Here is a 23,580-nt window from a genome sequence, read left to right as displayed (position 1 = left end):
GACTTTGGTGGAACTGGTGATAAATGGCTATGTACCAACGTATCTCTTAAAGAGCGCGCCCTTTTAAAGGTAATGAGTGGATTCTCAGGTATGTCCCCTCCTATGATATTATCTAATCTTAGGATATGCCAATGTTTCTTCAGAATCATTCTGAGTTGATGACTATCCTGCGAGTAGGGAGTGATCATCCTGAATTTCTCTTTGTCGCTCTTGGGTTTATGTCTTTTACAAAACAAAGTATTCCTTGGAGGTATCCTAACCCTGTCCAGGGTTTTATTAAGAAGTGTTTTATTATACCCCCTTGCCTGAAATCTCTCAACGCTCTCAGCAGCGGCTAGCTCGAAATCTTCATTTGTAGAGCAATTGCGTTTCAACCGCAAAAGCTCACCATAGGGTATTGACTGAATGAGTTTGCGGGGATGGTTACTGGACGCGTGAAGCGTACTGTTTCCCGCTGTCGGCTTCCTATATAGGGAAGTTATAACTTTGTTGTTTTTTACTTCAATTTTCAGATCAAGGTATATCGCTGCACTAGTGCTGACCTGACCCGTGAAGATCAAGTTATGAGTGTTGTCATTCAGTATCCCTATATACTGCTGTGCTGACTCCACTGAACCATTCCATATAATGCACAAATCGTCTATATAACGATACCATGTGACGATATTTTGGGACCATTCTGCATTTTTAGGTGACCACGCCTCCTGCTCCTCCCACCAGCCCACGAATAAATTCGCGTAGCTGGGGGCGAAGCAGGAACCCATGGCTGTACCCGAGAGCTGTCTGAATAGTACATCCTGAAACAAAAAGATGTTATTGTTTAAACAAAATGCAATTAGCTCCATCAACATATCGTTATGTAAGGCATATTTCAAGGATTTTTTGCCCAAAAAATAGGCAATTGCCTTCAGTCCTTGTACATGTTCAATGCTCGTATAGAGACTTGTGATGTCAAGTGTTATTATGCAATAGCTCAAGTGCCAGTCAATGGATTCAATCTTCTCAATAAAATCTGTGGTGTCACGTATATATGATTTCAAATCTAACACCATTTCAAAGAGAAAGTGATCCAGGAATTTTGAAAGATTTTCCGTAAGGCTGCCCATGGATGAAATAATTGGGCGGCCCGGTGGCTTCTCCATCCTCTTATGTACTTTGGGCAAGTAATAGAAGGTTGGTGTGATTGGATGTAATGTTTTTAAGAAGAGATATTCATCAGTTTCCAACATTTGTTTATCGTGCCATTTCTTTAACAGGTCATATAGCTCATTGACACTGGATTGATATCTTTGTCTGGTGGTTGGTTCGTAGCAGATTTTGTCTGACAGTTGGCGCATGGCTTCTTCCACATAATCCTTGCGATCCAGTATTACAACGTTCCCACCCTTATCCGAGGGTTTTAGGATAATGGTGGTATCTGCAGCTAAAGTTTGCAATGCCGCGTGTTGTTCTACACTTAGGTTTCTGTGCCTTATGTTGCTGTTGTTTTTCATGCGCAGTTGCCTTAGATCCTTGATCACTAACTCCGAAAATGTGTCAATCGTGTCCGTTTGTGTTGGCGGCACGAATTTAGATTTTAATTTCAATCCACTATTCGGAGCCTCTTGTTCCACGTCTACCACCCTGAGTCTTTGCGATAAGGTTTCCATTGGGACTGGTGTTGTGATGGCTGCCCCCTCATGTCTTAACTCCTCCAAAAGTTCCAAAGATGTTAAGTCATTGACTTTCAGGAGGTCCGTGTCTTTAAAGCGTGATCGGATTAGTTTTGCCTCCTCCGAGGTAGGTTTGGTTTTAAAGTATTTATGTAGACGAAGTCTTCGAACAAACTGAAACAGGTCGATCCTGGTTTGGGTGTATTCTAAGCCGTTGTCCGGGCAAAAAGTCAATCCTAATTTTAGGACAGATTCTTCCTCAGGCGTGAGATGTCTGGCAGATAGGTTAATGATAGTGAGGGAATCAGAGATTTCGCTGACTCTACCATTTCGCTCCTCTCCTGCCCCTTGTCTTGCGAGCCGGGGCATCCGCTGTAGCCATTTTTCCCCTTCCTCTTCCTCTTCCGACCGCCCCTCCTTGGTTTCCGGCGTCTTCTGGGGGCTTGTTCTTCCCCCCGCGTAACCAATTCATTCTGATTACTTGGAATTCCTGTTGAAAAGGGTTATCATTGGTCTTCTTAGGGTTTTCTCTTGTGTCCTCATCAGATTGTTCATCCCCAGTTACTTCTGACTCAGAAGTTTCAACCTGTACTGATGCAGCAGCACCAACCACTTTGTTTTTACTAATCAAATCCTTCCGTATTTGGTCATATTTTTTCGAGAACGTCAGGACTCGCCCCATGGCGTAGTCCCTTTCGTCCCTATCAAATTTTTCTTGCTTTCTGGTACGTATTTTAACCTCATATTTCTCCAAGCGTTTTTTCATCTGAGCCCTTAGTTGATCCTGTTGTTCTTTATCCTCATTGGTAGCTAATTCAGTTTCCATCGTCTCAATTTCCTTGAGGACCTTGTCCCTGTCACTCCAAGCAAATTGGACCAAAATCTCTAGCATACCCTCACAGGATTTGGCAATGTGAGCAGCCCATGTATCCAATAATAGAGGATCCGGATTCTCATAGGCAGGAATAGTGAATATCCGCAATCCTCTTGGTACTCGGTTGACTTCTATGTACCCTTGGAGTGATGTACCTTCCCACCATTTCCGCAGCTCACGTTCATATAATTTCTCTAATTTTCCATATTGTATGGCTAAGGGGCTCGAAACAGCAGCAGGTTTCTTTACCGCTGGAGCGGTGACGTCAGGATTTTTGTTCTTAAACATCCCCGTTGCCAAGTCACGACGTTGTGAAATGTTAAACATGACTTCGTTTTAAGTTTGGCGGACCCCCGCTTGCGAGTTGTCCTTAAAAGCTGCTATTGACAGGAACAATTTTCTTTTCCCTCGTCCAAACCAACCACCCGTGTATGGGGGAGCCCAATAACAGGTTCAGTCCATGTGAGTACTATTATATTATGCACGATTGAAAACCCAAATAGCAAGTCCTTAATAGAACACGCGATTTAAGAAAACAGAGAAAATAATCAATCTCAGATCATGAGATTGATTATTTTCTCTGTTTTCTTAAATCGCGTGTTCTATTAAGGACTTGCTATTTGGGTTTTCAATCGTGCATAATATAATAGTACTCATTGCAAATGTTCATTGGTACTACCAATATGGCGTTCGCACGTTAGTCCTTTCTTTGTGACCCTCAATTTCAATTGTGTACTCATGGGTAATAAAATGGCGCCTACAAGCGCGGGACGTTGTAACCACATTGAAGAAGGAAGCACAGCTTCCGAAACGCGTCTGTGCTAGTAAAAGTTGCTATTTGGAAAATTGATCCCGAGTGTGCAGTCCTTATTTCTTCCCGGGACCGGGGAGAGATTGAGCTTTAATATATATATATATATATATTACCTACTGGCGGTCGCCAGTAGGTATATATAGTTAGGATTTTTTCTCTATGGGTTTTTTGAAAATTCTATGTCTAATAACTTTGGCGTTTGTGGACGGAATCGGCTGAAATTTTCAGGAAAATGGCACATTTTGTTTCTGAGCAGCCCTTGAAAATTTGGGGGGGGTTCGTCCAGTGGGGGCCGAGAAAAAAGGGGGGTCCCAAAACGTGTTTTTAACATTGAGTTTTCCATAGGGCGGTTGGCCTCACTTTTAGCCCGAACGGCTGAATGGATTTGCACGAAACTTGGCAAAATTGTAGGGACTGGTAGCCCGATGTGCCTTTTGTAGGTCTCAATATATGTGCTCCAGTGGATTTTGAGAAATTAACGTTTAAAAAAAGATATATATCTGTAACAGCGGACCGGTTAGCGCTCTGGTTCGCGGACTTTTCGCGCAACGGAGCTTTGTGAAGCGAAGCTGATTGGTTCTCCGGCGTCTGTCAACATTCCAAACAGTCCGTAGCGGCCGCCATCTTGTCTCTCGGTAGGATCGAGAGACAAGAGGAGGTCAAAACAAAGGGGGAAATAACTATAAGGGGGCATAGTAGATCCTCGCTGACCCCCTAGGTTTGATGTGGAGGTTTTAAAAGGGCCCCGCGGGGCAAAAAAAAATAATAAAAATAATAATCGAACGGCTGAATGGATTTGCACGAAACTTGGCAAAATATTAGGGACTGGTAGCCCGATGTGCCTTTGCTAGGTCTCAATATATGTGCTCCAGTGGATTTTGAGAAATTAACGTTCAAAAAAAGATATATATCTGTAACAGCGCTCCGCTTCGCGTAACGGAGGTTTGCGAAGCTGATTGGTCATTCTGTCACTGGGCTATAGTTGGGCTACATCTGGCTGATATTTGGGCTACATTTGTTTTTTTGTGTGTCTGGCGGCCATCTTTGGGCTACATTGGGCTACATTGGGCTTCATTGGGCTACATTCGGCTAATTAGCAAATAGCTCATCGCAAACTAGGAATGGTAAAGAATCGCTATTTATTCCTTAAAGTTCGCTATTTAGGAAATGCAAATAACTTTGATGATACATATGGCGGTTCATCTCTAACAAGATAAGAAGCATAGGGATAGATTTATGATGACTGGCGCATCACCAGGGATGTGTTAGTCATTCTGTGCCGCTGTTCCGTCACCTATGGTGTGCTGCATTTACAATGCGGCGCATCACGGGGCAAAAACAGCACAGATGCGTGATGTATCTGTGCCGTAAAGGTGGCGCATTGCTGGAGTTGTATCGCAAGTGTGATGAAGCTCCAGCAAGGGTCGGGGGTGCCCCTGTCGCAGGGTTTCTGTTCTCACACAGAACTGTGGACAGAGGATTGGAACCTCGGCGAATTAGGGTGTCCCAAAACTCACGTTAGTAATCAAAAACTCCTTAGCAAGCTAGGTACAGTGTCACATTGGATATAACAAACTCTCAATGTTTAGACAATCCAGAATATGAACTTATAGTACCTCAGGATACGTGGAACTCATGAACAGTCGGTCGTTATATATTTCTTAGAAACCAGAACATGGAGTTAAGAAGAACACATGTGTATTTGAAATGTTTATTTACTAATGCCGTCTTCTCAGGCGTAGTACCTTAGATAATAAAAGTACACATATTATCAGTAGCAAAATTACCAGCATAGTTACTAGTACATAAAAAGTGAATGGTGATAGTATGTTAACATGCTGTAAATGAATAAGAGTTAGCAACACTTATAAGCAGCCGCGGGCCGTGGAGGGAGTTACGGTGAGGCAGGGAGGCGGGGAGGGGGAGAAGCAGGGTGGAGAATACAAGTACACATATTATCAGTAGCAAAATTACCAGCATAGTTACTAGTACATAAAAAGCGAATGGTGACAGTATGTTAACATGCTGTAAATGAATAAGAGTTAGCAACACTTATAAGCAGCCGCGGGCCGTGGAGGGAGTTACGGTGGGGCAGGGAGGCGGGGAGGGGGAGGGGCAAGGTAGAGAGGGCTCCACCCTGCTTCTCCCCCTCCCCGCCTCCCTGCCTCACCGTAACTCCCTCCACGGCCCGCGGCTGCTTATATCTCACCCTCCCTAATACACATATTATATTATTTGCTAAGAAGGTCTCTTTGTGTTGGTTTAGGGCGTGCCCATACTTTAGTGTCTTAGATTTGAAGGAATCACATCAGCATACACCAGCTCTCTCTTCATGTGAACCGCATCAACTGTTGTGTATGTGTGTTCGGCAAAGCAATATAAAACCCGCCTCATGCCCAGAATTGGCAGAAGTTGCACTTATGTTATGAGTATGAAGTCGTGGAGATCAGACCTCATAACAATTCTGTATCGTGTTGTTCTTGAAACTTTAGCACTCGCTGTACAGATATAGTTTAACAAGTAAAGCAGATAGTAGACCAATAACATATTATTCTCATGTAAACCACGATGAACTACTAGGTGGAAAGCTAAAGCAACAACTAAATGTCGTGTGCAGAAGTTGCAAAAAAGGAAAAATGGCGTTTAAACCGGTAATGAGCCCATGCTAACTTAACACGGTGTAAAGATATCCAGGACCTAGATGACACCTCCCCATGATCCGGAAACGAACTGAATAAGATAATAGAAGTGCCATCTCATGAGAGCAGATTGCAAGTTTATATGTGGACGGTCCGCAAGGTAAAGCATTAAAAACTAGGAAAATTCAATGCTAAAGAAAAATAAAACAGCCAAGTACTTTATCGAGTCTTAAGCCAATAGGCAAGGTAAATAATAAAAACTTGACAATTAAGTCAATGAATTGTCAATGAAATGCTAGTACTCAGCATATGAAACATGAAAAAGGTCTATGACATAACTGTGTATGCAAAATAAGCTGCAACAGCCTCCAACAGGAAGTCACCGTCTTCATCCGAAAACAGTTCAGCCATCCAATTTAAAAGCGGAAAAGAACATACGTGCTCTCCCAGCACCGGATCCTCTATCACCATCAGAGGACAGCTCGGTGGGTTTTCAAGAAAGCTGTGTTCCAAGAAAGACTGTGCTGCCGCCAGTAAATTCCAGGGACCAAGTAGTCCATGCATCAATGCCACAGCCATAATCCTTTCGCCAGGACAAACCAACTCGTGAGTAATGATAGGAGTCATCAGCTGATTAAAGTCGACGTCAGGAGAAACCGGTCCGCAGAGACACAAATCAATGGCCCAATCGAAATCACAGGTCAGGCAGTGAAATACAGGCTGGACACAGGTGAAGTAGGAGAACCGAAAAGATAATCCATATGCCGTGCTTAATATCGCCAACGGCATTGTGCCATAATATTCTAGCATGCGATTGCGGAACAGTGTCAGCAGCTGCAGGGTCGGAGGTTGCATAGGAGGGACATCCATATTTAAAAATGTAAAAAAGCACAAGAGCGTCCGCTGGTAATGCAAGTAAAAATGCAATCCACGAACCAGAGTGGAGAAAATGGAATGAAAGGGAGCAGGGATGACTCCAAAGATTTTCTCAAATGAAGTCACGAGACCACTGGTAACAACTTTAAAAAAGTGTGCCAGGGATTTTGTGGAGGATGCGTTAAAGATAGTCGGAAACATGTTGCTGAAATTGAAAGGCAAACCTGTGTACGGGTGTTCGCTATGTGAAGTACGAAAGTTTCACGGGCCGAACTCAAGGCCACCTCTCTCTGAGACAAAAGAGCTCTTATTCTTGTCATGCCGTTGAAACGTGTCCCAAGGTTGGTATTTGTGGCCAGATTGAAAACTCCCTATGTTCATGTGTGGGAGGAAATAGAACATTTCTGCAGCAAATAACCCGTTCACTTACTGTTACGATAAAAGGAATACTTTTAATTAACTCAGAACAATCTTCATTATTGAGCATCAAATAACTACCATTTTCCAACAACTTGAACGTGGGGATGATAGCAGGAACTGGCGTGCCTTGCAACACGCAAGCCATATTTGGTCGGTGTTTGTTGCATGAATCGTGTAACTGTATGTGCCTACACATTAGTGAATGATCTGGCGTCTCAGTGCATTCCTCTCCATTCAGATAAACTTCTTGATCATCTTTGAAACATCTGTATGTGTATGGAAGCGACCAGACCTCATGAACAAAAGCACTACCTAAAGGTTCATAAAGACCTATTGGTATATATTTCATACAATTTGAAAACTTATATAAAGCAAAAGGCAGCGTTATTAAACCGTGGATAAGGCATGTTGCCAAAAAACCCGCAATCCTCTGCTGATGATGTCACTGAGCATGTCATGAATGATGTAATATGTGACATCATCAGTAGTGGATTATGGGTAATAGTATCTCTAGTTTACTCCCCTATAGCTGTCTTTCTTTTAACATAAGTGTGTGTTTCCTTCCCTTATACTTACTGTTTTTGGTTCGCTTCCAGTTCGCGTACCAGCGAGCGAACTAGGAAGCGAACTAAGAGAAATAGAGGTTGGCACAGTTCCAAATATTGTACCAATTTTTTAATAACGGGGAGGTAGTTCTGAAAAGAACTTTTTTTTTTATTTTTCTGAACATTTTTTTAATGTTTTTGAATTTTTCGGAACAGTTTTATATTTTTTTGGGTTTTTCTTGGAGGGGGCAATGAAAACGATTCATTGTAAAGGGCTCAACAGGAGCAACAAAACAAAAAAAAGAAGTATTTATTATTTTGGGCGTTTCGGACAAACTTGCATATGATAGTCAATAGCTCTGTTGATCAGAGTGATGCTTCTTTCTCCGTAGGAAATGAATCCATCGCAAAATACGCAGGTGTGTTTTACTTCACCAAATCTCATTTGTATATTTGGCACCATCTCCCTGCCCTCTGGTCCCGTTACTTCCGGTACAACAGATCTTCTGGCCATAATAGGGAGATTATCTAGGTCGTTCCGAAACTGTGCAGCACTGTAGTTGTTAGGATGCCACCTAGTCATATGGCGATGCATTGTGTAGTTTCCGAAACTGTATTTTTTGTCGGTCCCTCTGGACAGTCTATCTTGACATATAAGGCAAGTTACGTATCTTGCATTTACTTTTTTCTGACCTTTGGGAATTTTAAAAAATTGCCAAAGGAAGTTTTCTTTCCGGTGAGACGTCTTGGGCTGCTCAGGCAAAAACTGCCTCTCTTCGTGCTCGTCCTCCTGTTCCTCTTCTTCTTCTTCTTGTTGAATTACAACTTGAGCAGGTGGTCCTCTCTTCCTTGGAGGTGGTGGAGGTGGTGGGGAAGCACCAGCTGAAGCTACTAAAGAAGCCATTGCTCAGTGATCACAAAGGGTCTTTCTCTCACAATGATGAAAGTCAGAGTGAGGAAAGAAGGAGGGATTTTCATCATTTGGGAAAAACAAGAGTTCTCAACCAATCAAAAGTGTTCATTTTAGATTATATGACCTAGTCTTACATCATTAGGAAACCAAAAGTGAAATGAACCAATGAAAAGTGTTATTACCAAGTCACATGACTTGCTGTGTTTACGTTAAGCGCTTTGCAGGGCCTCCCGGTTTGCTTCCAGAAACCTGCGCTTTGGCACTCGCTTCGCGTACCAGTTCGCTAACGTAGCACGTCATATGACGTATCACGCGACAACGTGGAACGTCATGCGGACGGGAGGCGTCACGATGTTGTTTTCTAACGCGGCACTTGCGGTAAAGAAACGTTTACCGGCTCGCGGTCTATTTCGCGGCATCAAGGTCAGCTAACGGGAAGCTTCCCGATTCGCGAAGCGGGAACGAAGAAAAAAAAATATTAAAAAAAAAAATTATTCATAAACATATAAAATATATTTTTGGATTTAAAGAAGAATACATTTTACAGCTACAGATATTAGCTGTTAAAAAACCAATGAAATTCACAGAAAAAAACATAGGTTATAGACCATATATAGTTAGGAATTAGCATTTACAAAACCTTGAAAATTCACTGAAAAAACCATAGGTTATAGACCATATATAGTTAGGAATTAGCATTTAGAAAACCTTATTTTACTCACACAAAACCATTGAAATTCCATATATAGTTAGTTGCACTAACTATATATCGCGCACCCGCAATCCACTGCTGATGATGTCACATATTACATCATTCATGACATGGTCAGTGACATCACTGATGACATCACTGATGACATCTCAAATGACATCACTGATGACAACATCCAGTGACTGTATGTTTCTGTAAAGTTAAAATATGTCTTAGATATTGAAGAATGAGTGGATGTATAAGTGTCTGGATGAAGGATTTAGTAGGTGCGTGACTGACTGTATGAGTGAGTGATTAAATGTGTCTCACTGAATGCATGGGTTAGTGACTAAACTGTCTTAATTTGTGCATCATTATGTCTGTTGTGATGTAAACTGCTGCATGTGTTGATCATTAGCTATACGAGAGGCTATATGTGTTATTAATTGGTTGCCCAAGTATTTCTATGGGAGATTGAGTTTGTGTGGGGGTGGCTGGGAGGTGTGTGACTCTGTGCATAGATGTGTGAGCAGTTGATTCACTAGGTGTATGAGTTCAAGAGTGCATGTGGAAAAAGCTACATGGGCGGTTGACTGTGTGCATGAGTGTATTGATGAGTGAATGGATATCTCAATGCTACATGTCATAGTAAGTACATATGTAAAACACAGTACATGTGAGAGTTGGCATATATAAATAACTGTGCATGAGAGCCACTGAATGTGTGAGTGGCTGTATGGATCATTGTGAACTTGTATCAGGGATTGTATAAGAGAGTAAATATGTGTTAGTATATGTTTGAATAAGTAAGGTGTGTATAACTGTATAGTTGAGGAAATGGAGGTGAGATTGTTTCTTTGCATGACTGACTAGGTGTGTGAGTAACTCCATGGATGAGTGACAGTGTGTGAGTGTCTGTATACACTGAGTGTATCTAAGGTTATATTAGAGTCTGAAGAGGTTTATCGTATTAGCACAAGAATGATGTCAAATGAGATGTCATCAGTGATGTCATCAGTGATGTCATTTGAGATGTCATCAGTGATGTCATCAGTGATGTCACTGACCATGTCATGAATGATGTAATATGTGACATCATCAGCAGTGGATTGCGGGTGCGCGATATATAGTTAGTGCAACTAACTATATATGGAATTTCAATGGTTTTGTGTGAGTAAAATAAGGTTTTCTAAATGCTAATTCCTAACTATATATGGTCTATAACCTATGGTTTTTTCAGTGAATATATATATATATATATATATATATATATATATTATTAACAAAACATATACAATATTTTTTCCGTAGGATGGCGAGAGGGTTAAATTTACTATTCCCACTCCAGAGAGTGCAACAGTAGGGAAAGCGTTGGATAGAGTAGGGGTAAAAATTACTATTACCACTCCAGAGAGCGCAACAGTAGGAAAAGCGTTGGATAGCGTAGGGATAAAAATTACTATTCCCACTCCAGTGAGCGCAACAGTAGGGAAAGCGTTGGATAGCGTAGGGGTAAAAATTACTATTCCTACTCCAGAGAGTGCAACAGTAGGGCAAGCGTTGGATAGTGGGAGGGTAAAAATTACTATTACAGACTCCAGAGAGAGCAACAGTAGGTAAAGCGTTGGAAAGCGTAGGGGTAAAATGTACTATTCCCACTCCAGAGATAGCAACAGTAGGGGAAGCATTGGATAGCGTAGGGGTAAAAATAACTATTCCCACTCCAGAGAGTGCAACAGTAGAGAAAGAGTTGGATAGCGTAGGGGTAAAAATGACTATTCCCACTCCAGTGAGTGCAACAGTAGGGAAAGCGTTGGATAGCGTAGGGATAAAAATTACTATTCCTACTCCAGAGAGTGCAACAGTAGGGAAAGTGTTGGATAGCGTGGGGATAAAAATTACTATTCCCACTCCAGTGAGTGAAATAGTAGGGAAAGCGTTGGATAGCGTAGGGATACAAATTACTATTCCAACTCCAGAGGGCACAACAGTAGGGAAAGCGTTGGATAGCGTAGGGATAAAAATTACTATTCCAACTCCAGAGAGTGCAACAGTAGGGAAAGCGTTGGATACTGTAGGGGTAAAAATAACTAGTCCCACTCCAGAGAGTGCAACAGAAGAGAAAGAGTTGGATAGCGTAGGGGTAAAAGTTACTATTCCCACTCCAGTGAGTGCAACAGTAGGGAAAGCGTTGGATAGCGTAGGGATAAAAATTACTATTCCTACTCCAGAGAGTGCAACAGTAGGGAAAGCGTTGGATAGCGTAGGGGTACAATTTACTATTCCAACTCCAGAGAGCGCAACAGTAGGGAAAGCGTTGGATAGCGTAGGGATGAAAATTACTATTCCAACTCCAGAGAGTGCAACAGTAGGGAAAGCGTTGGATAGCGTAGGGGTAAAAATTACTATTCCCACTCCAGTGAGTGCAACAGTAGGGAAAGCGTTGGATAGCGTAGGGGTAAACATTACTATTCCTACTCCAGAGAGTGCAACAGTAGGGAAAGCATTGGATAGCGTAGGGGTAAAAATAACTATTCCTACTTCAGAGAGTGCAACAGTAGAGAAAGAGTTGAATAGCGTAGGGGTAAAAATTACTATTCCCACTCCACTGAGTGCAACAGTAGAGAAAGCGGTGGATAGCGTAGGGATAAAAATTACTATTCCTACTCCAGAGATTGCAACAGTAGGGAAAGCGTTGGATAGCGTAGGGATAAAAATTACTATTTGTTATATTTTGTATATCGTGCAAGTACATTATTCACATGTATTTTGATATATCACTTTAAGGCATGAGACTTGTTATCTTCTGTAATTGACTCTGTATTCTAAACAGAGCTTTGTTAATGTAGCATTCTGTACTAGGAAGGCAGTTGTATCCTGCTGCCATCCAGTCAGGACTTATGCTGTGCTGTTTCTTCAAATAAACTTTTAAAAACCTTCCTGATTGAATTCTTACAATTTTGGCGACGAGGACCTATTACTCCTGCCTTTCTCAGCACATGAGCGGAGGATAAATTGAACCCATTGGAATTTTACAACAATTTTTCATATATCTGCACATTCCTTAAAGATGCTTCATACTTCAAGGTAGTGTTCATTTACATTATTTCTGTAGTAATTACTACCACCTATACTGGCTTTTTCTTAAATTTCTACGAGTTTTCTAACTTCGTTTTTCCAATCTGCCAGCGTGTGAATTTTCAGAACTTTGCCACAATCTGCTTCATGTATGGGGGAAGGTGATGCTGTGAATGTGTATGTTGAAGCATTGTCTAGACTTGAAAAAAGATTTAAGCCAACTGCTAGCATTGCTTTAAATAGATTCAAATTCTACACCAGAGCGCAAAAAAATGATGAATCTTTTGATGATTTTCTTACGGCTTTAAGATCTCTTAGCCTACATTGTAACTTTGGGACAATGTGTGATGAAATGCTGCAAGATCAAATCATCGTCCATGTTAAAAATAAAAAAATCCAGGAGAAACTCTGGTGCATGGGAGATCACAATTTGGAAGAAACAATTGCGGTAGCTAAATCCACTGAAATGTCAGAGAAATGGATGGATGTCGTCAAGAAAAACTCTAATACTAATAAATCCATTTCTGAAGAAGAGGTTTGCGTTATTAAACCAAAATCTGATAACAAAAGTTCTTATTTTGCGCAAGGAAAGAACAAAGGGAATGTTAATAATTTCCTTTATAAAAGACAAGATAATTATAATAGTTCTTTTTCTTGTTTTAGGTGTGGTAGTAAGTCACATATTGCTTCATTTCAGGGATGTCCGGCTATCAACAAGGAGTGTAAGATTTGTGGAAGGATTGGACATTTTAGCAATGTTTGTAGAGACAGACGTTTTAACCAGACATGCACTTCTTCCAACAAGTTAGATCCCACAAAAGTGTCTTGTATTAGTGAAAGTATAGAAGTTAATCAAACTCAAGAACTCAACAAAGGTTTTGTTGTTTCTATTGTATAAAGGGGTTGTGTTGTTATAGGTAGCATGAAGTCTCCTATATGTTCTTTTTATGTATATAGTAAGGAAATAAAACTTATGGTTGATTCAGGATCACCATGGACGATCATTACTAAAGAACACTTTAGTGAGAGACTTGTAAATGTATGTGATATTAGACGTTTACTACCATCTGATATTATTGCCGAAAGTTTCAATGGATCTATCATTGATATTGAGGGTTTGTTAAAGGTACCTCTTACTTTCAGGAACAGAACTGCTATGATTAAGTTATATATTGGGTTAAGGGTGTTAAAGTTTTATTTTGGCATGATCAATATGAGTTAGGTATCATTCTCAACCCACGTTCAAAAGATCCAGTATCTTTATGTAGTGAAAAAGACATGGTAAGTACTACTAGTCATGAGGTAGTTGGGAAAGAAGATATAAGGGAAGTCACAAAATATTGGAGTCACAAATATAGCAAAGTGTTTTGTGATGATTTGGGAAGGTTAAAACTTTTTGCGCACAAAATTGTTTTGAAAAATGATGCAATTCCTGTTAAACAGAAATTGAGAGGTGTTCCTCTTAATGTGAGAGATGAGTTGAAGGAGATGTTGAATGACCCTCTTAAAGAGGACATAATAGAACCAAGTGAGTCCTCAGAATGGGTTTCTCCCATTGTACTGGTGCGAAAACCTAATCAAAAATTGCGTGTATGCATTGATTTAAGAGCATTAAATTCAAATATCATAATAGACTGTCATCCTCTTCCCAACATTAATGAGCTGGTCTCTTTATTTGATGGTGCGCAGATCTTTACCACACTTGATCTCAGATCAGCGTATCATCAAATAGAGTTAACTGAGGAATCCAAGAAGTACACTGCATTTATCACACCTAAGGGGTTATTCCAATATAAAAGAATGCCTTTTGGGTTAGCCTCAGCGGCCTCTGTTTTTCAAAGAGTAATGTTCCAAATATTTAGAGACTTGGATTCCTTTGTCAAGTGTTTCCAAGATGACATTTTGGTATTTTCTAAAAATGAACTTGAACATGTGTCACATTTGGATCAGGTTTGCAAAAGACTGGAGGATAGTGGCCTCACCTTAAAAGCACATAAATGTAAACTGTTTTGTAAATCTGTTGAATATTTAGGACATACATTATCAGATGAAGGTTTAGTTCCCAAGAAATCTAATGTAGAGTCTATTCTTAAAGCACCAGCTCCAGTAAATAGAGAACAACTACTTTCTTTTTCAGGCATGTGCGAATACTACAGTAAGTTTGTAGAAAATTTTGCAACCAAAATGGAACCGTTAAGAAAGTTGTTGAGGCAGAAGGTATCTTTTGAGTGGAAAGATGAACAAGACAAGGCCTTTCAGGATATTAAAAATGATATTGTTAGTGCTCCTACCTTGAAACCATTTAGGATGGGCTATAAGTGCATTATAACTACTAACGCTAGTTTGTATGGGCTGGGTTGTTTTCTGTCTCAACGAGATGGAAATACTGAGTGGAATGTCGCTTTTTCATCTAGAACTCTTAATGAAACTGAACGGAGATATGCGGTCATAGAGAGAGAGTTGCTTGCATGTGTGTGGGCGGTGGAACATTTTAGAATTTATGTTTGGGGCAGCAATTTTGTACTTAGGACAGACCATAAACCTCTTATACACATATTATCAGTGGGTGGAGGATGGAATTCTACGGCAAGGATTGCACGTTTGGCATCTAAATTGCAAGAATATAATTTTTCTGTAGAGTATATTCTTGGAAAGAAAAATGTCACTGCGGATTTTCTTTCACGTCTTCCTTGTAGTGTTTGTTCAGACAGGGTGAATGTAGTTAATGATGTGGATTTCGTGTTGGGTGTGACGGATGCAATTCCATCCCATTATCAAGATATTTCTGAAAGTAAGTGGAAAGAGTCACAAGATACAGATGAAGTGGTTGTACTTCTCAAGAAATATGTGATGGAAGGTTGGCCCAGCAAAAATTGTATTAGGTCAGATTTGTTACCATTTTTCCATATTGCTGATGAATTATTATTAGAAGGAGATTTTCAATTTAAATCTGGAAAATGTATTCCACCACATGGTGTGCCTGAATTGATTTTAAAGTTGGCACACAAAACACATCCCGGCATTTCTGCAATGAAACGTTTGGTAAGATTGCATTTTTGGTGGCCAGGCATGGACAGATTCATAGATCGCACGGTCAGGAATTGTAGTGAATGTTGTGATAAGGACAAAATGTTAAAAGTCCATGTTCCACCGCTTAAACCTGTCCAATGGCCTCAAGCTCCTTGGAGTAAGATTGCTTTTGACATCTCTGGTCCTTTTTCTATCTTACCGGAAACCTCGCGTTTTGCACTGGTCATGATTGACTATCACTCGAAATGGCCTGAGGTAAAATTTGTTGCCAAGGCTACTACGAGTGCTGTCATTAGTTTTTTTAGAGAAGTTTTTGCACGGGAGGGTTGTCCTTCTACTTTGGTATTCAGATAATGGTGTGCAATTAGTCTCTGCAGAGATGGAGAGTTTTCTGAAGGGTTGTCAGATCAAACATATGCGCACTTCTTTGTATGAACCCAATGAGAACGGACAGGTTGAGCGCTTTAACCGGGTGTTAAAAGGGTTTGTAGCGGATGCGGTTAAGGGAAAGGGTGATTGGTTGAATATTGTTAGGGAAAAATTATGGACTTATCGCATCACTCCACATACCACCACGGAGGTTAGCCCTTTTAGATTGTTTAAGGGTCGAGAACCAGCTTCGGCCATTTGTCCTTGGTGGTTTAAGGAGAAGTGTACAAAAATAGTGGAGAACAAGGTTGATGTTCAGGAAGTTGCTGATAGAGTGGTTTGTAAACAGGACAAAGCCACGTCATGGTACAATAATAAATGGAAGACTAAAGAACATGACTTTGAAGCTGGTGATTGGGTCAGGATTCTCAAACCTTTTCTTGTTAGTAAAGGAATGAGTAAATATGGTAGACCTATTCAAATAAAAAAAGTTTTCAGGAATACTGTTATCACCCAAGACGGTAAGGTTTGGAATTCAAGAAGAGTGGCTAAGAGTCCTGCACAAAATATCAAACGGTACCAGGAAGATTCTATGCATGAAAACAAGTGTGGTGATGTACCAATTTGTGATTCTGTAGCATCTAGAATCAAAAGAAATGTTCGGGTCAGAAACAGGCCCGTTTCATTACGTGATTTTGTATAAGTTATAGCACTCATTTATTTACATGTGTGTTTTATTTAAAGTGGGAGATGTGTTATATTTTGTATATAGTGCAAGTACATTATTTACATGTATTTTGATATATCACTTTAAGGCATGAGACTTGTTATCTTCTGTAATTGACTCTGTATTCTAAACAGAGCTTTGTTAATGTAGCATTCTGTACTAGGAAGGCAGTTGTATTCTGCTGCCATCCAGTCAGGGCTTATGCTGTGCTGTTTCTTCAAATAAACTTCTAAAAACCTTCTGGATTGAATTCTTACACTATTCCCACTCCAGTGAGTGCAATAGTAGGGAAAGTGTTGGATAGCGTAGGGGTAAAAATTACTATTCCAACTCCAGAGAGCGCAACAGTAGGGAAAGCGTTGGTTAGCGTAGGGATAAAAATTACTATTCCCACTCCAGAGAGTGCAACAGTAGAGAAAGAGTTGGATAGCGTAGGGGTAAAAGTTACTATTCCCACTCCAGTGAATGCAACAGTAGGGAAAGCGTTGGATGGCGTAGGGATAAAAATTACTATTCCAACTCCAGAGAGTGCAACAGTAGGGAAAGCGTTGGATAGCGTAGGGTTAAAAATTACTATTCCCACTCCAGTGAGTGCAACAGTAGGGAAAGCGTTGGATAGCGTAGGGGTACAAATTACTATTCCCACTCCAGTGAGCGCAACAGTAGGGAAAGCATTGGATAGTGTAGGGGTAAAATGTACTATTCCCACTCCAGAGAGCGCAACAGTAGGGAAAGCATTGAATAGCGTAGGGGTAAAAATAACTATTCCCACTCTAGAGAGTGCAACAGTAGAGAAAGAGTTGGATAGCGTAGGGGTAAAAATTACTATTCCCACTCCAGTGAGTGCAACAGTAGGGAAAGCGTTGGATAGTGTAGGGATAAAAATTACTATTCCCACTCCAGAGAGTGCAATAGTAGGGAAAGCGTTGGAGAGTGCAACAGTAGGGAAAGCGTTGGTTAGGGTAGGGATAAAAATTACTATTCCAACTCCAGAGAGTGCAACAGTAGGGAAAGCGTTGGATAGCGTAGGGGTAAAAATAACTATTCCCACTCCAGAGTGTGCAACAGTAGAGAAAGAGTTGGATAGCGTAGGGGTAAAAGTTACTATTCCCACTCCAGTGAGTGCAACAGTAGGTAAAGCTTTGGATAGCGTAGGGGTAAAATTTACTATTCCCACTCCAGAGAGTGCAATAGTAGGGAAAGCGTTGGATAGCGTAGGGGTAAAAATTACTATTCCAACTCCAGAGAGCGCAACAGTAGGGAAAGGGTTGGATAGCGTAGGGATAAAATTTACTATTCCATCTCCAGAGAGTGCAACAGTAGGGAAAGCGTTGGATAGCGTAGGGGTAAAAATAATTATTCCCAGTCCAGAGAGTGCAACAGTAGGGAAAGCGTTGGATAGCGTACGGATAAAAATTACTATTCCCACTCCAGTGAGTACAATAGTAGGGAAAACATTGGATAGCGTAGGGGTAAAAATTACTATTCCAACTCCAGAGAGCGCAACAGTAGGGATAGTGTTGAATAGCGTAGGGATAAAAATTACTATTCCCACTCCAGTGAGTGCAACAGTAGGGAAAGCGTTGGATAGCGTAGGGGTAAAAATTACTGTTCCTACTCCAAAGAGTGCAACAGTAGGGAAAGCGTTGGATAGCGTAGGGTTAAAAATGACTATTCCCACTTTTGTATAAGTTATAGCACTCATTTATTTACATGTGTGTTTTATTTAAAGTGGGAGATGTGTTATATTTTGTATATAGTGCAAGTACATTATTTACATGTATTTTGATATATCACTTTAAGGCATGAGACTTGTTATCTTCTGTAATTGACTCTGTATTCTAAACAGAGCTTTGTTAATGTAGCATTCTGTACTAGGAAGGCAGTTGTATTCTGCTGCCATCCAGTCAGGGCTTATGCTGTGCTGTTTCTTCAAATAAACTTCTAAAAACCTTCTGGATTGAATTCTTACACTATTCCCACTCCAGTGAGTGCAATAGTAGGGAAAGTGTTGGATAGCGTAGGGGTAAAAATTACTATTCCAACTCCAGAGAGCGCAACAGTAGGGAAAGCGTTGGTTAGCGTAGGGGTAAAAATAACTATTCCCACTCCAGAGAGTGCAACAGTAGAGAAAGAGTTGGATAGCGTAGGGGTAAAAGTTACTATTCCCACTCCAGTGAGTGCAACAGTAGGGAAAGCGTTGGATGGCGTAGGGATAAAAATTACTATTCCAACTCCAGAGAGTGCAACAGTAGGGAAAGTGTTGGATAGCGTAGGGATAAAAATTACTATTCCCACTCCAGTGAGTGCAACAGTAGGGAAAGCGTTGGATAGCGTAGGGGTACAAATTACTATTCCCACTCCAGTGAGCGCAACAGTAGGGAAAGCATTGGATAGTGTAGGGGTAAAATGTACTATTCCCACTCCAGAGAGCGCAACAGTAGGGAAAGCATTGAATAGCGTAGGGGTAAAAATAACTATTCCCACTCTAGAGAGTGCAACAGTAGAGAAAGAGTTGGATAGCGTAGGGGTAAAAATTACTATTCCCACTCCAGTGAGTGCAACAGTAGGGAAAGCGTTGGATAGTGTAGGGATAAAAATTACTATTCCCACTCCAGAGAGTGCAATAGTAGGGAAAGCGTTGGATAGCGTAGGGGTAAAAATTACTATTCCAACTCCAGAGAGCGCAACAGTAGGGAAAGCGTTGGTTAGGGTAGGGATAAAAATTACTATTCCAACTCCAGAGAGTGCAACAGTAGGGAAAGCGTTGGATAGCGTAGGGGTAAAAATAACTATTCCCACTCCAGAGAGTGCAACAGTAGAGAAAGAGTTGGATAGCGTAGGGGTAAAAGTTACTATTCCCACTCCAGTGAGTGCAACAGTAGGTAAAGCTTTGGATAGCGTAGGGGTAAAATTTACTATTCCCACTCCAGAGAGCGCAACAGTAGGGAAAGCATTGAATAGCGTAGGGGTAAAAATAACTATTCCCACTCTAGAGAGTGCAAAAGTAGAGAAAGAGTTGGATAGCGTAGGGGTAAAAATTACTATTCCCACTCCAGTGAGTGCAACAGTAAGGAAAGCGTTGGATAGTGTAGGGATAAAAATTACTATTCCCACTCCAGAGAGTGCAATAGTAGGGAAAGCGTTGGATAGCGTAGGGGTAAAAATTACTATTCCAACTCCAGAGAGCGCAACAGTAGGGAAAGGGTTGGATAGCGTAGGGATAAAAGTTACTATTCCAACTCCAGAGAGTGCAACAGTAGGGAAAGTGTTGGATAGCGTAGGGGTAAAAATAATTATTCCCACTCCAGAGAGTGCAACAGTAGGGAAAGCGTTGGATAGCGTAGGGATAAAAATTACTATTCCTACTCCAGAGAGTGCAACAGTAGGGAAAGCGTTGGATAGCGTACGGATAAAAATTACTATTCCCACTCCAGTGAGTACAATAGTAGGGAAAACATTGGATAGCGTAGGGGTAAAAATTACTATTCCAACTCCAGAGAGCGCAACAGTAGGGATAGTGTTGAATAGCGTAGGGATAAAAATTACTATTCCCACTCCAGTGAGTGCAACAGTAGGGAAAGCGTTGGATAGCGTAGGGGTAAAATTTACTGTTCCTACTCCAAAGAGTGCAACAGTAGGGAAAGCGTTGGATAGCGTAGGGTTAAAAATGACTATTCCCACTCCAGTGAGTGCAATAGTAGGGAATGTAACCACTTCATATATAAATATAAATAACATAAATATTAATACCAATTACAAATGAATTAAAATATTTTACATTTGTATAAAATATATTAATTAATCAATTAAAATTACAAATAAAAATTAACTAAAAATAAAAATTACCTACCAATACTAATTATTTACCAATTGCCAATAAATTAATTTACAATATAAATATAATAAAAAATTAGACACAAATAAAAATATTTAAAAAATGTAATTACTTACAAATAAATAACTTCCCAAGCTATTCCCCTATAAACACACAACGCACTACAGAAAACAAATTATAAAATTAACATATTTATCTTTTCATCAATCAAAATTAATTACCAATTATATTTTAATTAATTACCAATTAATAATTAATTGACAATTAATTTTAAATAAATACCAATAAATAAAATAACATATATTCATTAATTATAATTAAATTACTTCCCACCCTATTCCCCTAAAAACCCACAACCCGCTACAGAAAACAAATTACTAAAATTAACATATTTATCAATTAATCAATTAAAATTAATTATCAATTATATTTTAATTAATTACCAATAAATAACTAATTGACAATTAATTTTAAATAAATACCAATAAATAAAATAACATATTTAATTAATTATAATTAAATTACTTCCCACCCTATTTCCCTATAAACCCACAACCCGCTACAGAAAACAAATTACTAAAATTAACATATTTATCAATTAATCAATTAAAATTAATTACCAATTATATTTTAATTAATTACCAATTAATAATTAGTTGACAATTAATTTTCAATAAATACCAATAAATAAAATAACATATGTAATTAATTATAATTAAATTAATTCCCACCCTATTCCCCTATAAACCCACAACCCGCTACAGAAAACAAATTACTAAAATTAACATATTTATCAATTATTCAATTAAAATTAATTACCAATTATATTTTAATTAATTACCAATTAATAATTAATTGACAATTAATTTTAAATAAATACCAATAAATAAAATAACATATTTAATTAATTATAATTAAATTACTTCCCACCCTATTCCCCTATAAACCCACAACCCGCTACAGAATTATATTACACAAATATTAAAAATTATTATTAACTTACCTTAAATTCGATATTTGTGTTGTCTATATTCTGTCTAGTCGATATTATGTCCATTCTATATTTTTGATTCGATATTATGTCCATTTTATTCGATATTTAAATTTTCTAGTCGATATTTTGGTAGTCTATATTCTGTCTAGTCGATATTATGTCTATTCTATATTTTTAACTCGATATTATGTCTAGTCGATAATAAAAACTCAATATTTTGACTCTATATCGTAGCAAGCATGTGTTATGTGCAACATTAACCCTATACTCTAAGACTTCACCGGTAGCCTAGTTCTCAGTAACAATCAACCACAGATATATGGGAAACACTTGTTGCCCTAGGCATTCAATACATATGAAGCTGTTTAGGGAAAGCCACGTTCCTCAAGATATTCAATGTCTATTTAACAAAAATGTCCTACTACAGACAGTTTTCATCTGTATCAAACCAAACCTATATTGAGAAATGAATTTGATTCGAGTAGAAAAGTGGATACTGTAAACGTGTTTGCTCTATGGAGAGCGTTTACTCTGTACCACACTGTTTGCAGACAGTGAAAATCTCACGAGAAATTCACAACAGAGTATTACAAAGTATCTACTAAGAACAGTGTACACTCTTTGCAAACCTTGTAAAAAAAACAATTTGCTCAAATTTAAAAAGGCCTGAAGATGCTAAAGATTTACTATCTGCAGCCTTCATATAGTGCTGAAAACTTTACAGATAGCCCATCTTCTGAAGCACAACAAGCACATGTACATAGGTTAGTACCAGGTGATCTATTTCTAGCTGATATTCCAAATTGGGCCTGCTACTTCATTTTTCTGACAAATGTAATAGCTAATGGTGCCCCAGTTCCCGGGTCTTGGAAACGAGCAGAGGTGGTCCCAATTTATAAAAAAGGGAGCCAGCAATGACCCCTCAAAACAGGCCCATAAGCCTGAACAATGCCCCCCAGAAGGTCTTCAGCAGAGTTCTGCTCCGGAGTTTTGCTCCGGAGGATCGAGCTGTGGGAAGGTGATAATGCCATCCTATTGCAGTTTCAAGCTGGTTTCAGGGCTAGGACGGGGACCATCAATCAGGCATTTTAGCTCTCATTTACTGGAAGGAGGTGGTGATTGGCAGGGGCAGCTTATATCTAGCATTCATTGAATTATAAACTGCCTATGACTCAGTCCATAGGAGTAAATTGTGGTTGGTACAAAAGGGGGTGGTGATGGACAGAGCATCTGAACCAATCAAACACTCACACCAGTCAAAAGATCAGGGTTTGATCCATCACCGTTCTTTAGCCGACTCTGCAACCCCAGTTCAAACATGGCTATATGCATATCAGTCTGACCCTGTGCCTCATGGGAACAGTCCAGCCCGAACTGCCAAGCCATGCCTTCCCTGGACCGGAAACAAGCTTCCGAGGACCGGTTTCTGGCATTCCAGCCGTCTTCAGCCCGGCTTGCTTGAATCCAGTGGCAAAGTGAGCAAGGGACTCACGTCTGAGCATACCCTGCCACACTTATGGCGGCCAAAGCGGTACAATGGTTGGGACTTAAAGATATGAACATCCCCCCGTTTATTCTCAATCTTGTAGTCCGGTTGCATGAAGATACTTATTTTCAGACTAGGTGGTGGATGCAGGGACAGCTGACTGACAGTATTCCTGTCAGCAGGGGAGTTTGACAGGGTTGTGTTCTGGCTCCCACTCTATTCTCCTTCTATATGAATGGAGTGGTTAGTTTCCTGCAAGAAGATCCAGTAGATGCACCAACCCTGGGGACGAAAAGGTACCAACCCTTTTGTTGGCAGATGTCACCCTGTTGGTGTCAAAGACCCCAATGGGGCTGCAGCGATTATTAAACAGGTTCCACATTTTCTGTGATAACAGGGGGCTGATCATTAACACCTCAAAAACAAAATGTATGGCCTTTAACCCCCACAAGTCTTATAGAGGCAGCTCCTTGCTCAGTGGATCCTCCTTAGAAAGAGTTGGCACCTTTGATTATCTTGGTGTCAGACTCTCAGACAATATATCATGATAGAACCACCTAGCAAAGATGTTTATGAGCCACAAAAGGGTAGCTGGATCACTTGGGAAGAAACATCGCTCATCACACAGTGGACC

The sequence above is a fragment of the Lissotriton helveticus genome, chromosome 12, assembly GCF_964261635.1.
Source record: "Lissotriton helveticus chromosome 12, aLisHel1.1, whole genome shotgun sequence".
NCBI lineage: Eukaryota > Metazoa > Chordata > Amphibia > Caudata > Salamandridae > Lissotriton > Lissotriton helveticus.
This window is presented reverse-complemented; position numbering follows the sequence as displayed.